We start from the raw sequence: 12,330 nt of genomic DNA on the forward strand, positions 1-12,330 counted from the left end.
TAACTTTTGGATGTCTGTCTTTGCCAAGTGGGTCCTGAGGATGGAACTTGGGGTTGTTGCCTTTATGTACACACGGAACCTTCTTGCCAGCAACTAGGTTACTTTTAAGGAACACTGGGGGGGGGGTAGCTGCGTGTGGTGCAATATGCCTGTTATCCTGTATTTGGATGGCAGGGACTAGCCTGGGCTACATAGTAACACCTGTCTCTAAACCAAAATGTGTTGGGCATGGTGGTGTAGACAGTTCTGTGAGTTTAGGGCCAGCTGTGTTGCAGGGCAGCCAGGGATACACAGAGGAACTCTGTCTCAAAACAAAAAAAGCCAAAACAATGGTTCCATCCTTAGCATGAAACATCGAAGGCTGTCCTGGATTTCAGGTTTACCTACCTCTACCTCTTCAGTGCTAAAACTGAGGGCATGGGACACCACTGAAAAGATTTTTAGAAAAATTTAATCTTATGACCGTGTGAGTGGGTGCCTCTGGAGGCTTTAGGTGTTGGATACCTTGGAGCAGGAGCTGTTTGTAAAGCCACTTGACACAGGTGCTGGTATTTGACTCTGGACCTCTGGAAGATCAGGACACCATGTTAACTGCTGAGCCTCCCCAGCTCAGACAAGTGTGTACCACTCTATAGACAGGAATCCTAAGGGCAGAGCAAATTTATAAATAAAAACCACTGTTAATTAAAAGCAAACAACTACAGGTCCTTCACACAGGTCATGTGCACTTGAAAATATGGTGGCAGGCTGGGGAGATGGCTCAATGGTTTAGAGCACTGGCTTCTTTTCCAGAGGACATGGGTTCAATTTCCAGCACCCACATGGCAGCTCACAACTGTCTGTAACTCCTGTTCCAGGGTATCTAACACCTTCATACAATGCACATAAAATAAATGCTTTAAAAAAAATCTTGGGGGTTGGAGAGATGGCTCATGGGTTAAGAGTACTGGCTGCTCTTCAGAGGTTCTGAGTTCAATTCTCAGTAACCACACAGTGGCTCACAACCATCTGTAATGAGATCTGGTGCCCTCTTCTGTCCTGCATAAATAAATCTTCAAAAAATATATGTATGTAGGTGATTATATATGATTCTCTTCCTTTGCACTGAGTTCATTTGTGTGTGTGCCCATGCAGGCAGATATGTGCCATCTGTGGAAGCCAGAACAAAGGACTCTTCATCATGGGCCCTGGGATCAGACACAGGTGGTCTGCCTAGACTGCAAGTTTATTGAGCTGTCTGAACTGCCTGTTTGAGACAGGGTCTTTGGTTAGTTGTTTTTTTGAGACAGGGTCTCATTGTGTAGCCATAGCTATCCTGAATCTTGCTCTGTAGACTCAGAGATCCACCTGCCTGTGTCTCCCAGTTAGTGCTGTGATTAAAGAGTGTGCCACCATTGCTTAGCTGAAGAGACAGGCTGGCCTCTTAACTCTATACACTCAGGATGACCATGAGTGACAGGCATGGTAATGGCTATTCTTAAAATTGTGGAACATTGAAGAACGAAAAAAATTCAAGAGCCATCCAGCTTGGAATAATTTATGCATAACTTTGGGAGTTAGTGAATGAAGGGGGATAGGGGGAGAAAATATCTTGCTCTCTAAGAAGGGTACTTTCCAGATATTAGATGTTAAAATCAAAGTACTTCTAGCCTTGCCTCATAAAACGGGCAGACCTTCATCCTTGCTTGCTCAAGTATAAAAGAAATAACAATGTCCACTAGCAAGCTGGCTTAGTGGGTAAAGGTGTTTGCAACCAAGCCTAACAAACTGAGTTTAATCTTGGTACCCAGACAGCAGGAGAGTCAATTCCCAAGTGGCCCTCTGACTTTTACAGGGCATATACACACAAAATAATAAGCATTGAAAACTATAAACGCATATTGATGGAGATGATATTAGGACTTAATAAATGTCCCATAGAGCCACAGCTGTAACTGTGGAATTTGGAACATACTGAGCTGGAGAGAGCAGATCCGAGGAAAATCGAGAAGTAGAGAAAAGAATCTCTCATTGAATTACTGCAAAGTTCTCCGTGGGCATCGCTATTACTTCATGGGGGGGAATCAAGGCCTAGTTAGGTGACTTCCCCAGAGGCGCGGCCTCAGCTGAACTCAAGCACGTTAAAAGGAACGGCACTTTGGGGACACTCTACCCTAGTTCTGCCCCTTGCTAACCTGTGCTCAAATCATTACTCCGGGTCTTGATCTACCGGGTCTCGAACCACCGTCTCTCGGTGTCTCATAACCGGTGTCGATGTTGTGCAGGATATCACGTACTCAACAGCCTCTTGATAACAGGGCGGAGTCCGGAGCGCAAGACAGTGATTGACATTCAGTCCCAACCAATCGGCACCCAGAGACCGTACCGAACACCAATCGGCGCTTCTCTCAGCCGGGTCCTGAGAACGCGCTTGTCAATCTGCCTGAGCTCCGTGCTAAACCAGACCCGATTTCTGTCGGATTGGCTGCGTCTCTTTTGACGGGCGTGCTCCGAACCCACTGAGAGCTGAGCCGGTCACCGGCACGTGAGTGGGTGCTGGTGCGTCCTCCTGGTTAGACCAATGAAAGCAAGAGGTCGTGCGCCTGAGCCCAACCCAGGTCGTGGAGGGTGGAGCCGTGTGGTGTTGATGAGGGGAGGGGCGGAGCTGTCAGCCTCCACCAGTAAGCGTGCGGGCGTGGGCTGGCTGTCCAACGGAGACCGAGGAGGATCTGTCGCCCCGCCCCCTGAAGCTTCGCCTCCCCGCCCGAGGCGCTTGCTGAGGGCTCGGCCGCGAGCGAACGAACGATCGAACCAGCGAACGAACAGGGCGAAGGCAGGAGCCGAGCGGCCTGAGCGAGTAAGCGAAGCCCGGCGGGGGCGACGCGACGCGGCTGAGCACGCGCCGCTCAGCCCGCTGTCCACACTCGGGGCCGCGCGCGCCGCGCCAGGTGAGTGAGCGATCGGCGGCGGCGCTCCGCAGCTTCCAGGCCCCTCCGGGGGGCCGCGCAGCCGCCATGCCTGCCCCCGCGCCGCGCCTCGCGGCCACGGCGCATACTCTAGGCCGAGGCTTCGGCCGCGGCCTACTCTGCTCCGCGGGGCGGTGCGGGTACGCTGGGCTTTTGTCCGCTCGGGCGAAGCTGCTGTTTGTTGATCGACAAAACGATTGTGTGCCTGGGAAAGGAGGGTGTGTTTTTTTTTGGGGGGGGGACGATGGGGCCGGACAAAGGCGGGGCGGGGGCGGGGCGCCGCGTCCCCTTTCCAGGGCACAAAAGATGACAGCGTGGGTGGCCCGGTCCAGCTATTCCTTCAGCATCCCCAAATCCTTAAAAATAAGAAAACCCACTCCAAGCCCTTGCTTCCCCCGCTTGCATTTTGGTTCCTTTTAGGGGACACTGGTGCTGTCCCCTCCAAACACCCCATCCATCATGCCTTCCAAACTTGACCCCTTCTTGCCCCAGAATCCCTAAATCACCATGTAATTTGCAGTTTTTCAATTTAAAAGAAAAATAGTGCATGAATCTGCTGTTGCAATGGCAGCCTTTCCACGTCGCATCCGTCCCCAGGTCCCTCTGCCTTCCAGCCCCCTTCTCTCTATAAAGCCATGAATTGTGCAGTTGCCCGCATGCACACCCGTCCAGGGTGTCCCCGGCAGACAGCCCGTTTCTTCTTCCCGGGAAGCCAGCAGAGCCGGGGACTGCTGGGGTTGGCTTTCCTACCGTAGTGTGCTGGGGGCTTCTGGGGGATCTGCTGGGCGGCTGCTGTGAACCAGGTGCGAGTATGAGGGTCCGGGATTGCAGATTTGATGGTGTAACCGGTGCGGTTTGGCCATTGTCGCTCCTGGGCTTCCCCTTGTCCCATCTGTCTGACTGGGGGAGGGGAAAGGATGGCATCGCTTTAATAATTCAGTAACACCTGGGGAAGTGTCTCGTCTGAGTTGTTAGTTTTTTCAACTAGCAAGAGGGTGGATCCTGTAACATGTTTCAAAAAGCGAAAAGAAAGACTGTATCTTTTCCTGTGTGCAAGTGGGGTTTGCTCAACGTGCCGCCTGCAGCCTGGTGCCTGCACCTTCTTAGGCTCTGAGGATCTTCGTTGCAGAATGTTCGGGGGCCCAGGGATGTCTCTGTGTCCCAATAGTTGTGTATCTGACTGTCCCCATGCTGGAGTCTGCACCATCCCCAAACATCTCTTGCCTCAAAATGGGCTCATTAGGTGGGTCTTCAGAGGCTTTCTCCCCTACCAGGAAAGGGCTAATCACTCTCTTTAATTCTGTGGTAATTGCTGCCTTCAGAGCCACCAGGAGGGCGTGTCTCCAGACAGGGCCAGCGTTTTTCTTTCCCACCCTGCACTAGCAGGAGACAGCTTTCATCTTCCCCTTTCTTTTTCCCCAAACCTTGTGGATGCCCTGTGTCAAAACTTGCAGGGTCCCTTTGGAAGACACTGGGTGAGTTTCCATGTTCTCCCCGAGAGGGCATAGAACACAAGGCAAGAAATTGGGTTGCCTAGATTGCCATAAGGTGTTTTGCTGTTTGGGGTAGAAGTGTCCCTGTACCAGGTGCTTTGTGTACCTGTGTGTGTATTCAGGTGCACCCCTGAGTTTGTTCCATTGGACCTGGGAATGTACAGGTCTAAGTGACGAGTGGTTTTCTAATCCTTTCCTCCCAGGGTGATGACTGCTCAGGAGACATTTCAGTACACAGAGGGGTCTCCAGAGATGCAGTCACTGTTCTGTGGTGTCTGCCCCCAGCCCATAGCTTGTTTCCTTTCTCGTCCATCCCAGGGGCCCTCCATTCTTCCAGCCTACCCAGCTCTGACCTAGACTTTAGGTCTTTTCTCCCCTTCCTCTGCTGGACTCTGGCCCCCTTGTTTTGCCCTCCCCTTCCCATGTTGTTCTGGGAGCCCCAGCACTGGGGTAGCCATCTGTCCCTGTGCCATCTGACACCTGTGGGGAGTCACCTGGCCCATCAGTTGGCAGGTTTTGTAAAGCCTCACTCTAGGGGCCTGGAGCTCATAGGGAGTGCTGGGAGGAGGCTAATCAAGCCAGCCCAGCACCCACAGTGAGATCACATGTGGTGAGGGGCAGAGGTGTGGGACATAGGATACTTCTGATGGTTGTCTAAAGATCTGGAGGTGGGGTAGAGGAGGGTTCAGGGCCTGGTGGCCTTGGGCTTGTCACTTGCTCAGAACCAAGGTCAGAGTCACTAGTACTCACAAGCCTCCTGGGAGCAGGGGGTGGGGAGCAGACTGTAGCAGATGGCCAGACTCTGGGGAGACCAATCACCACAGGGCCTGGGGGTGGGGTGCTGGGCTCCATCTACCACCCTTAAAGTTCAGGTCATGGTAAAGTCCTAGAAGACTGGGTTGAGGTTCTGCAGGCAGGTAGGGGCCTTTCCTGCTCTGCCCAGCATCCTGGCTCCTTTTCTATTTGTAGAGTGGGTGCCCAGCATGCTCCTGTCCTCAGGTGGCCTTGAGGGTCAAGGGCAAGGAGCCAGGCACTTGGAAGCTTTCTGATCTGCTCCCCTGTCCCCACTGGCTCAGTCCACTGTGGCCAGGTCACCACCAGGGTGGGCATTCAGAATACTTGGTATGCAGTTGGTCCTCATCCCCTTGCCAAGACCTTATCCAAGTCCCTCCACATGAGACCTGGGGCTTGGCCTTCAGCCCTGTAGATCCACCTGCCTCTTTGTCCCAGCCCCCACCCCCTTGTCCACCCTCAGTGCCTAGTGGTTCTGTTTGCTCCTGCCGCCCACTGGCCCTGTATCCAGTCCAGGCCTGTGATTGCACAGATGGGATTTGCCTGTGACCAGCCTTGGCTCCCCATTCCCACCCTTTGCATATCCCACTCTGGCAGCCTCGGGTCTGTAGAGGTGGCATTGATACCCCTCCCTTTCCTGGACCCAGTCCTGTTCTTTGATTCTCTTGTCCCTAATCAAATAGGGTTGACTCATTTTTTTTAATCTTGATCTTCTCCTTCACAGTGATGTCCCTGAATTTATGGGGTGCTCCTGTGCTGGCTGTTTCAGAGAGGGTGACAAGGACCCAGTGACTTGCTAAGCCTTAAAAGTAGTGTCTAGCCAGGCAGGACACCATGGCTCCACCCCAATACCACAAAAAAAGATCTTAAAGTAACGAACTGATTTTTAAAAAGATGTCTCAGGCTGGGCAGTGGTGGTACACACCTTTAATCCCAGCATTTAGGAGGCAGAGGCAGGCGGATCTCTGTGAGTTTGAGATCAGCCTGGTGAACAGAGCTAGTTCCAGGATGGCCTCCAAAACCACAGAGAAACCTTGTCTTGAAAAAAAAAAAAAGGGTCAGATGAGTTGGTTTTCTATCACCCCCATTGGGTGTGGTCTGCTCTGGGATCCTCTAGTCATTTTACCACCTGCTGTGTCCTTCCCAGTGGGGGCAGGAGAGCATGAGACATTACTACCCAAGGCCACTCCAGAAAAGTAAAGTCTACTAAAAAATGAAGCTTTGGGGCTTGGTGAGCACAGTGCATGCCTAAGCATGTGCTCAGCATTGGGTTCCAACTGGGTGTGAATCCCAGCCCTGAGGAGGTGGAGGCAGGAGGACGGAGAGTCCCATGCTAGCCTGGGATACATAGAGAGACTCTGTCTTGAAACAGCCACAAAGCCAAGGTAGGAAAAGGGCTCAGTGGATGGGAGCTGTTGCTGTGCAAGCTCATGCCCAAGTTCAGATATGAGCACTCACATAAGAGCCAGCCATTGCAGTTCCTGCAGCCCAGCATGCACCCATGGGGAGGTGCAGACAGGAGAGCTTCAGGGCAGCCAGTCTAGGTCAAATGGTAAATGGTGAGCTCCATTTTCAGCAGAGCCCAGGAAAATAAGGATGAGGGTGATGGAGGACACCCATATTGACCTCTGGCTTCTACCACACATGCACAATACTCCCTACCAAAACAAACAAACAGAAAAACCTACCACCACCACCAACCCCCCCCCCCCAATAGCCACAAAGAAATAAGGCTAGTGTGGGGTGAGGCTCAGTGAGTGCTCACCTCCTACATGTGAGGTCCTGGGTTCATTCCAGGACCAGACAGATGACAACAAGGGTATAGCTTCCTAGTTTGGGTTGTTGCCTCTCCTCACAATTCCTGTGGTGTAAGAGCACAAGAGCCCTGCACATACCTAGCTTTGGGCATCATGGGATCCCCCTCCCCTGGGTGACATGTTATAAGCACCCCAGCCTCTCTCTGAGTCAGTGCTAATGGCTGTAGGAAGAAAGCAATCACCCTTAGAGATAGCTTCTGCTGCCACCTAGCAGGAGAGGTGACTTCCACTGCTGCTCTGGGTGAGGGCCACTGTCCTGGGTGCCTGCCACAATCCTGTCTAACCCATGTTCACAGATTTCACTTTTGCTGTGTCTGTCTGCCCCCCTTCCCTTTCCCTCCCCCGTAGCATATGCCCACACAGCTTTGGGGACAAGTCCCTGCCAAGCCACCCATGCCCTGTGGGCCCCATGGTCTTTTTTGTTTTTTAAATCTGTGTGTGTGTGTGTGTGTGTGTGTGTGTGTCAGGACAACTTTAGGTGTGGATCCTTGCTTCCACTGTCTTGGGACAGAACCTCTTATCTCCCAGTGCATACACCAGGGCAGCTAGCCTTCTAGCTTTTGTCTCTGTCCCACACCTGACTTTCTGGGGGTTTGAACTCAGCTCCACACACTTGTACAGCAATCACTTTATCTACCTACTGAGTTGTCTCTCTTGCCCCTGGAGATCTTCCTGCCTCCCCCTCCATAGTACTGGGATTGCATGCCTGGCTTTGTTATGATTTCTGGGGATTCAAATCCATGTCCTCATGCTTGCACAGCAAATGCTTTATCCTGGCCATCCTGGCCCAGGCTGTGCCTCTTACTGATACCCAAGTGCCAGGCTGGTTGTTGTCCCTAGATAGTGGAGGAAGAGTGAGTTTGTAAATCATGCTGCAGGTGGGCAGAACTCCAGGGCAGACTCCAGCCACAGTGCTTTTCCAGGGTAGCTCCAGGCACTGGGCCCCTCTGGTTCCAAGGCTAGCCCTATCCCAGGGGATGGGGCATGGAGCCAGGTGATTCCTTGGAAGAGGGCTGTGGGGTAGTGGGTCCCTGGAGTCTCCTATGACCACAGAGCTGGCAGAAGTCTTCTTGGGTGGGGGATGTGCCAGGGACCCTTGGACATGGTGAGAGGGAAGGGGCAGCTGGGACTAGCCAGCCCAGTAGGCTCAGCAGCTCCCTTAAACTTTTGTGTCTTCTCCATGAGATTCCTTTATAGTCTCTTCAATTAGAGAGGGTCAGACATGAGGGGTCTCTTTGTGCCACTATCTCAGGGAAGGTGTGGTGGCACAGGAACAGGGACTGTGACTACTGTTGGAACAGAGCCCCAGGAATTTAAAACCACCCTCTTAGAGAATACTGGTACCTTGGGGGCCTGAAGGGACCCCCTGCCATGCTTCTCGGCTGCAGTGGGGGCCCCAACATCCTAAGCCAGAGATATTAGTGGCCTTACTTGGCACAAGGAACCCTTCGGGCTCGGGTGTGCTGCTTCTGCCTGTCTCTGTGGCTCTCTACCAGATGATTGGCTGCAGCTGGTTGGCATGGCCACCTGGAGTGGTGGCAGCCCCCGGGGTGGCATGCTGTTCCTGCTCCCTCTGTGTAGTTGGGCTGAGTGTGACTGGGGCATGCGCAGCAGCAGCCAATGAGTGGAGCCCGATGTGCAAAGGTTGTTTTGGCACTGTGGGTGAACAGGACAGGGGCAGCTGGCCTGGGGGATGTTGTAGTTTCTTAGAGGTGCACCCTTGGGGCCATACCTATCTATCCTGGGTGATAATGGGTAGAGGATGGGAAGGGATGCTGGGGTCATAGCCTTGGAGGCTGAGAGGCAGACCAGGAGGAGGCATGGCAATAGACTGTGGGGTATCTCTTGGTCTCTGGAGCCCATAGTGCCAGGGCCCCATGGAGATGGGCAGTAGGTTTCTTTCAGGAGCATTCAGCCTTACAGGCAGTGAAGGGCTTCTGCTCCCTCTCCCATGTTGGAGGGATGGCTCAGTGGTTAGACACAGTACCTGGAGGTCTGCCAGCTGCATGACAATGACCCTGTTGTAGCCTATCTGGCATCTCTGGGTCTTCTTCCACTAATATGACTCCACTGTAGACCTAGCAAGCTCTGGCTTCTTGCACATGCCCCAGGAAGCTTGCTTTAGGAAATGGTTAATTTTGGATTTAATTAATTAATTAATTAATTTTGGGGGTTTTCAAGATAGGGTTTCCCAGTAGTTATGGAGCTAGAACTCAAGCTGTACTGACCAGGCTGGCCTCAGAACTCAGAGATCCACTTGCCTTTGCCTCCCAAGTGCTGAGATTAAAGGTGTGTGCCACTGCTGCCTGCCATGAATGTGTGTATGTGTTTTTAAATAATATCTATTGGGGGGGGCAGGGAGTTTGCTACAGCACACATGTGGTGGTCTGGGGGTCAGGCTTGGCAGCAATCACCTTTACCTGCTGAGCCCTCTTGCAAGCCCTCACATTTCTGAGCCACGGTAGAGGGTAAAAGCTTCAGTTCAAGCTGCCAGCAGTCATAGTATCTTATTCCATGTTGCTTTGTAAATTTTTTTTTTTACTTATTTCATGTGTCTGGCTGTTTTTCCTGTGTGTCTGTGCAGTGCCTGCTGATGCCAGGAGAGAGCGTTAGATCCCCAGGGTTGTGAGCTGGCTTGGGGGTTCTGGGAACTGAATCTGGGTCCTTTGCAAGGGCAGCCAGTGCTCTCTAACCACTCACTGAGCCATCCCTCCAGCATGTGGGAGGGAGCATTGCCTATGTGCTGTGCTTGAGGCCTGAGCATGGCTGCAGTCACCCGGCTGTCACCAGCTGCTTAGAGGCATGAGGGCATGAACCAGGGGTGAGTACCAGCCCCAGCACACTAGGCCTGTTCCCCTACATCCCAGAAAGTGTGGCATGAAAACCTGGTGACAGTGTAAGGCTCAGCAGGTAAAGGGGTTGCTTTGAAGCCTGACTACCCAAGCTCAATTCCCACGACCCACAGGGTGGAAGGAGAACCAGTCCTTGCCAGTTGTCCTCTGACTTCCATGTGCATGACTTCCCCCAAAATAAATAATAAAAATAGAGCCGGGCATTATGTCACATGCCTTTAAAACCAGCACTCGGGAGGCAGAGGCAGGCGGATCTCTGAGAGTTCCAGGCCAGCCTGGTCTACAGAGCTAGTTCCAGGACAGGCTCCAAAGCTACACAGAGAAACCCTGTCTCAAAAAAACAAAACAAAACAAAACAAAAAATTGTTGCAGGGCAGTGGTGGCACAGGCCTTTAATCCCAGCACTTGGGAGGCAGAGAGACAGGTGGATCTGTGTGAGTTTGAGGTCAGCCTGGTCTACAGAGAGAGTTTCAAAACAACACAGAGAAACAGTGTCTAGTAGAAAATTTATAATATATAAAAGTATTTTGGCTTGACGGTGGTGGTATACGCCTCTAATCCCAGCACTCGGGAGGCAGAAACAGGAAGATCTCTGTGAGTTTGGGGACAGCCTGGTCTACTGAGTGAGTTCTAGACAGTCTCCAAAGCTATAGAGAAATCCTGTGTTGAAAAACCAAAAAAAGAAAAGAAAAGAAAAAAAGAAAAAAAAGCTGCAGAGTTTGTTTCCTGAGATGAGTCCTCAGGTATCAGGCCAGGTGCTGGGGCGTTAGCATAGTGTGTGTATGTGTCTGTGTGTGGAGGGGGCAGGCACCAGGGGGTACTGACTGGGGGCCTCCTGGGCACTGCCCCTGCACTGGGTGTCCTTCAGAGACTCCCAAGCTCTGGGGTTGTGATCCTACAATGTGCCCAAGGCTCACAGCTGTCATGGTCAGCCTTGGGAAGTGTCAGGGTGATGGTCCTGAGATGGCAGAAGAGCCCTTGGCAGTGCTGGTGAGCCTGGCACTTGTGTTGTGTGGCAGCCTTTGCATGTGTCCTGCACTGCCTCAGGACAGGGTTGGGGTGGAGGCTGAGAGCCCTGTGGGGGAGGGGAAAGGAATCCCTGGGCCATCAGCATTTCCTGTCCAATTCATGGCAGTCAGTGATGTCCCTGACTACATGGGCATCAGACCTTTGCTTTGTCATTTTGCATCACTTTCCCCCCAGCTCTCACTGTTACTTTCCTGAGCTGTTGGGAAGGTTTAAGGTGCATCACAGAATGTATCCTCCTCCAACTCCATGACTTTCTTAGTGAGGTGACAGGAGTGGCAGTGCCTCCTCCTTGCTCTTCTGAGGGCTGGGACCTTTGTTCTCAACATTTCCACCCACGTCATTGTTTCCTGTCCCCTCTACACCTCCCCACTTCTGGGTGGCCTTGGGCAAGTGTAGTGATGGTGTCTGCTTTAGATGGTTGTGGTGCTGGGCAGGCAGCATCTGTGTATGTGCGCATGTCCATGTATGTGTGCATGTGTCTGTGTGTGTGTGCATATGTATCCATGCGCATGTGAGTGTGTGCGCATGTTCATGTATGTGTGCATGTGTGTGTGCATGTGTGTATTGACTGAACTTGCTAGCTACCCTGCTCTGAGCTTTGAAGGCTGTCCCTCAGCCAGAGAAGGCTGTAGCAGATGAAGGAACCTGTCCTAGACCACTGGGCTTAGTGAACCCAGGGATGGCAGGAGCATCCAACTTCATCTTTGGTCTTTTAGACACTTGTTACGGTGTCTGATGAAGGGCTAGCTCATGGGTCAGTAGACAGATGCTGGCCAAGCCTGGTACTCAGTAGCCAAGAGTGTACCCAGAGGCCAGTAGTGTGTGCAGGAGGCTTGTGTGTATCTTGCCTGTGGTGCTGGGGTGCTGGAGAGGGACAGATAGGTGGCTCTCACTAGTCTGCTCCCCTCTGAGCTGGTAGTGCTGGGAAGCCCTGGCTTTCTGCAAGGCTGACCATATTCCAGCATTGACTTAGTTTTCATTTTATTGTGTTTTTTTGTTTTTTTAAAATTTTAGTGTGTTTATTTTATGTGTATATACATATCGGTATGCCTGTGGAGGGAGTCCACTGCTGCAGGGGGTCCTAGGGCTTGTGACTGGCACTGGTTATTCTTTTTTTTTTTTTCTTCAAGACAGGATTTCTCTGTGTACATCTCTGGCTATTCTGGAACTCCCTCTATAGACTAGACTGGTCTCAAACTCACAGAGATTCTCCTGCCTCTGCCTTACAAGTGCTGGGATTAAAGGTTTGTGCCACCACTTCCCAGTTGGCTGGCCATTCTTACGTTTGTCCTAGGCAAGTCCCCCTGGCTTGATTGGTGTTATTTAATTGCACTGATTATTTGCCTGAATGAGTGTGTGTGTGTGACTTTGAATGTGTGTGCTCACTCATGTGTGTTCGTGG

The 12,330-nt window shown here is 52.0% G+C and overlaps 1 protein-coding gene across 3 annotated transcripts in view; it reads left to right on the forward strand.

The window, feature by feature from the left end:
• The first annotated feature begins 2,739 nt into the window (after positions 1-2,739).
• The window catches only part of Kdm4b (lysine demethylase 4B), an 81,995-nt gene continuing 72,404 nt past the window's right edge, over positions 2,740-12,330 (forward strand). For all 3 annotated transcript variants that reach the window (XM_051177591.1, XM_051177592.1, XM_051177594.1), the window contains exon 1: positions 2,740-2,927. The gene's annotated coding sequence lies outside the window, so the exon portion shown is untranslated. The remainder of the gene's footprint in view (positions 2,928-12,330) is intronic.

The sequence above is a fragment of the Phodopus roborovskii genome, unplaced genomic scaffold (assembly GCF_943737965.1).
Source record: "Phodopus roborovskii unplaced genomic scaffold, PHOROB, whole genome shotgun sequence".
Lineage (NCBI taxonomy): Eukaryota > Metazoa > Chordata > Mammalia > Rodentia > Cricetidae > Phodopus > Phodopus roborovskii.